Raw genomic sequence first — 5,825 nt, 5'->3', positions numbered from 1 at the left:
CAGACCTTAATCCCATTGAGAACTTGTGGTCAATCCTCAAGTTGGAGGTGGACAAACAAAACCCCACAAATTCAAATTCTGATAGGGTGGATTGCAGAGGTCTTGAAAAAGAAGGGTCAACACTGCAWATATTGACTCTTTGCATCAACTTCATGTAATTGTCAATAAAAGCCTTTGACACTTATGAAATGCTTGTAATTATACTTCAGTATTCCATAGTAACATCTGACAAAAATATCTGAAGACACTGACACAGCAAACTTTGTGGATATTAATATTTGTGTCATTCTCAAAACTTTTGGCCACGACTGTATGTGATATACACTGAGGGTACAAAACATTAAGAACACCTACCTAATATTGAGTCCCCTCCTGTGTTGACTCTAATGCTTCCCACAGTTGTGTCAAGTTGGCTGGATGTCCTTTGGGTGTTGAACCATTCTTAATACACACGGGAAACTGTTGAGCGTGAAAAACCCAACAGCGTTGTGCCTGGCACCTACTACCATACCCTGTTCAAAGGTACTTCAATCTTTTGTCTTGCCCATTCAATCTCTAAATGGTATACATACACAGTCCATGTCTCAATTGGCTCACCTGAATTCACCTGGTCAGTCTTTGTCATGGAAAGAGCAGTTGTTCATAATGTTTTGTACACTCGGTGTTCATGTAGCTATAGCAACGATGTGATATACATGTAGCTATAGCAACTATGTGACTGTTAGTTATTTATAATGAACAATGTGTATTCCTTGAGGGTATGCTACTGTACAAGTAATTGCAATTCTGTCTCTTCTGTCTATCATGCATGTTTGATTCTGAGAGAGAAGGTTGACAGCACTGTCACCAGTGTAACTGTATGTATCATCATTGCAGCTATTGATTATTATTAACATATTAATGATGAAGGTATTGATTATAATAAACATATTAATGATAAAGCTATTGATTATAATAAGCTTCCTAAAGCTTAATATTTATTGATGGTGATATTTGTTAATTTGATGCTATTGTCCGTTGACCAGTCTCAGCCCTTTTTTCAGAAACGTGTCATTATGAATATCTCATTGGTTCATTCTGTATTTCCTGTGTATAGCAAATATACAGACTAATGACATGGTGATTTCTAATCCATCTCTCGGTGTAACACATGCTAGAACTGTACTATGTACTGATATTGTTGACTTGTTTCTTTCCTGTCTCAACCAGTGCTTTTTCAGATGCTTCATTGTGTATTAGGTTGAATATCCTTGCATTCTCATGTCACTCTGTCACCTACAGGGCCTGTTTTTTACCATATTGGACTTGGTCGTCCATAATGCTCATTATGAAACAAACTGTGGATTTTAGGTAGAAATAAATGTTGCAAAGTGCTGCACAAACACTAGTCTAGATGCATGTTTTTATTTGCTTGCACAGCATTGAACATGGATGAAAGGACACTGAACATAGATGAGAATGGTACTGAACACGGATGAGAATGGCGCTGAACATGGATGAGAATGGTACTGAACATGGATGAGAATGGCACTGAACATGGATGAGAATGGCACTGAACATGGATGAGAATGCACTGAACATGGATGAGAATGGCGCTGAACACGGATGAGAATGGCACTGAACATGGATGAGAATGGCACTGAACATGGATGAGAATGGCGCTGAACACGGATGAGAATGGACTGAACATGGATGAGAATGGCACTGAACTAGGATGAGAATGGCACTGAACATGGATGAGAATGGCACTGAACATGGATGAGACTGGCACTGAACATGGATGAGAATGGCACTGAACACGGATGAGAATGGCGCTGAACACGGATGAGAATGGCGCTGAACATGGATGAGAATGGTACTGAACATGGATGAGAATGGTACTGAACATAGATGAGAATGGCACTGAACATAGATGAGACTGGCACTGAACATGGATGAGAATGGCACTGAACACGGATGAGAATGGCGCTGAACACGATGAGAATGCGTGACAGATGAGAATGTACTGAACATGGATGAGAATGGTACTGAACATAGATGAGAATGGCACTGAACATAGATGAGAATGGCACTGAACATGGATGAGAAGGACACTGAACATGGATGAGAATGGCACTGAACACGGATGAGAAGGACACTGAACACGGATGAGAAGGACCACTGAACATGGATGAGAATGGCACTGAACACGGATGAGAATGACACTGAACATGGATGAGAATGGCACTGAACATGGATGAGAATGGCACTGAACATGGATGAGAAGGACACTGAACATGGATGAGAATGGCGCCGGAGGAGATGGCTGCCTTTTTACGGGCTCTATCAGGAATCAAGGTAAGACCAAAGTGCAGACTGTGTGAAGTAACAATGTTTATTGTAACCACAGGGGCAGGCAAACGACATGTCAAGGCAGGCAAGGGTCGATAATCCAGAGTAGTAGCAAGGTACTGGACGGCAGGCAGGGTCAGGGTCAGGGACGGGCAGAATGGTCAGGCGGGCGGGTACAGGGTCAGGACAGGCAAGGGTCAAAAACCAGGAGGACGAGAAAGAGAGGCTGGGAAAAGACAGGAGCTGACAGGACAAACGCTGGTAAGCTTGACAAACAAGATGGCCACAGACAAACAGAAAACACAGGTATAAATACACAGGGGATAATGGGGAAGATAGGTGACACCTGGAGAGGGGTGGAGACAAGACAGGTGAAACAGATCAGTGTGACAGGCTCCTAATCAATTGTGCTATTTTGTGTGTTCTTTCATGTTGTTTGTAACTTATTTTGTACATAATGTTTCTGCCACCATCTCTTATGACCCGAAAAGAGCTTCTGGATATCAGAACAATGATTACTCACCTCGAACTGGACAAAGTTTTTTCTTTAACGAGTCGGATGCGAAGGATTTACTCCAGACACCGGACCAGGCCCAAATCCCATCATTCGCATGAAGAAAAGATGCCTATACAGGGGACGCAGGTCCGGGTGCCTTGTTAGACTTCGTCGGCGAGTAGGTAACCCACCTCTACCATCCGTCCTATTGGCCAACGTGTAATCATTGGAGAATACACTGGATGAGCTCCGTTCAAGACTATCCTACCAACGGGACATTAAAACTGTTTCACCGAGTCGTGGCTGAACGACGACATGGATAATATACAGTTGGCTGGTTTTTCCGTCCATCGGCAAGACAGAACAGCTGCCTCCGGCAAGACAAGGGGTGGCGGTCTATGTCTACAATATGTCTCTCTGGTCTGATATGTTCATTCTTAACCCATCATTTTGTACAGTTTGTTCAAAAGGGGCGGTTTCGTCAGGCTGACACGCTGTCTGACCACACTCAAGGGGGTGGTGACTACTTACTGTGCACAGTTAATTTCCTCTTATAGTTTCTAAAATCACAACCTTCTCTTAACAAAAACACTTTCATCATGTTTCATATAGCATGCGCAACGCAGAGGATGGAAACTTCATACATGTAGTGTGCATACTTTTCAAGTTACAGTATTTCCTTTATAAWTTTTTTTATGACATCACAAAATAACACACAATATGACAGTGTTCTTTAGACCGCTTTTGACCATTCCCCACATTCTATGTTAGAAATATTGTTCCAGTATTCGCTTTAGAACATGTTAGCGTTTTGGTGGGGAAAAGTATGTGAAACAAAGGCATATTCCTCTGGTGAACATTGGAGAGGGAGATGCTGAATGTACTGTCCTTGATTTACAACAGGTTGTGAGGTGTTAACCCCCAAAAAGATTTGTCATGGGTCCTCAGATCCTCAAAAAGTCCTACAGCTGCACCATCGAGAGCATCATGGGTGGTTGCATCACCGCCTGGTATGGCAACTGCTCGGCCTCTGACCGCAAGGTGCTACAGAGGGTAATGCGTACGGCCCAGTACATCACTGGGGCCAAGCTTCCTGCCATCCATGACCTCTATACCAGGCGGTGTCAGAGGAAGACCCTAAAAATGGTCAAAGACTCCAGCCAACCTAGTCATAAACTGTTCTCTATGCTACCGCACGGCAAGCGATACTGGAGTGCCAAGTGTAGGTCCAAAAGGCTTCTTAACAGCTTCTCCCCCCAAGCCATAAGACGGCTGTACAGCTAATCAAATGGCTACCTGGACTATTTGCATTGAGCCCCCCCCTTTTTTTACACTGCTGCAACTCGCTGTTTATTATCTATGCATAGTCACTTTACTACTACCTACATGTAGATATTACCTCAACTACCTCGACTAAACTGTAGCCCTGCACATTGACTCTGTACCGGTATCCCCTGTATATAGCCTTGTTATTGTTATTTTATTGTTGCTCTTCAATTATATATATTTTTGTTTATTTAGTAAATCTTTTTCTTGACTCTTATTTTTTAAAATGGCATTGTTGGTTCAGGGCTTGTAAGTAAGCCTTTCACTGAACGGTCTACACCTGTTGTATTCGGTGCATGTGTCAAATATAATTTGATTTGAAAGCTTGTGTCTGAGAAAATGACTGATAGTGAGTAGTCTCAATAATAAGTCGTCTGTTTTAATGCAGAGGTCTGGTTTTTGTAGCAAATAGCCTATTATTATTGACTGACCTTGGAATTTCTCTCCTTATCTTTATTTTTGCTACATCGTCTTGCTAACACCAGCCTCTACGTCATCCAAGCTAGTGGCTCCTGCACTAAAGAGCCAATCAAGAATTGCGTGTTGTGTTGGCGCCATCTTGTGTGAGTTTTGGCCATCTCAATTGCAGAACAAAAATGGACATTTCCCCTGTCTTCTATTTGTAAAGGTAGGCAGATACACCCATATGTATCAACCAACCTGTAGTAAGAGTCCTGATCTAGGATCAGGTCCCCTCTGTCCAGGTAATCTTATTTGTGGTGATCTACAGTAAATGGCAAACCTGATCCTAAATCTGCTCTCCTACTCTTGAGACACTCTTCTCTTACTTTTCTTAAATCACGACTGGGCAAGCAACCCATTGCAAAGCCACAGCTATGGCGCTAGCCCTAACACCAATATCCACCCACCACTAGGCAGTCACAGAACAGCGCCCGGTTTCCCAAAAGCATCTTAACGCTAGGTTCCTCCTATGGTTCTAACCATAAACTTAGGCTTAAGATGCTCTTGTGAAACCGGGCCCATATCTGTGAGAGCTGTAATGGTCTGATGAGATGCCAAAGCCACAAAGAGGTCCAGTGGCATTCAGGTGGTGAGCCACACATCTGAAACGCTGCCGTCACATTTAACAAGCATTTCAGCAACCCGCTCCATTATGCTGTGTAGCATCTACAGCATTAAGTCCCTGTTTGGAGCAACAGTCAGCAAGATTGTAACCAAAGGCATCTGACTTGACATAATGCTGAGGACTGGGAGTTTGTTTGTGGTCCAAGATCAAGGGCTGAGTTGACTCCAATTCACTTGAACAAATCCAGCAAATGTTTATATGAATTTGGTAAACATTTCAATARSTGTAGTGTGGATTGATGGCCATCGCCTCCTAAATACTACCACAAAAACCTCAATCCCCATATGGCATTGCTGCCTGGGGGCGTGGCTTTCTAATTAGACAGACTTGATTAAGGTGTGTGAGAGCACACAGCCAAGGTAACTAAGTAGCCTTCATAGAGATAGATAGAGGACACCTTTATATCAGTGCCATTATAGTGTTTGTGACAGCATAGGCTGTATTACACCCCCTGGACAGGATGGTAGTCTATAGTAGGGCCTTGTATTACACCGCCCGTGGACAGGAACACTAGTCTATAGTTGGGCCTTGTATTACACCCCTGGACAGGACGGCTAGTCTATAGTAGGGCCTTGTATTACACCC

Source organism: Salvelinus sp. IW2-2015, unplaced genomic scaffold, assembly GCF_002910315.2.
Source record: "Salvelinus sp. IW2-2015 unplaced genomic scaffold, ASM291031v2 Un_scaffold8301, whole genome shotgun sequence".
NCBI classification, from domain to species: domain Eukaryota; kingdom Metazoa; phylum Chordata; class Actinopteri; order Salmoniformes; family Salmonidae; genus Salvelinus; species Salvelinus sp. IW2-2015.
This window is presented reverse-complemented; position numbering follows the sequence as displayed.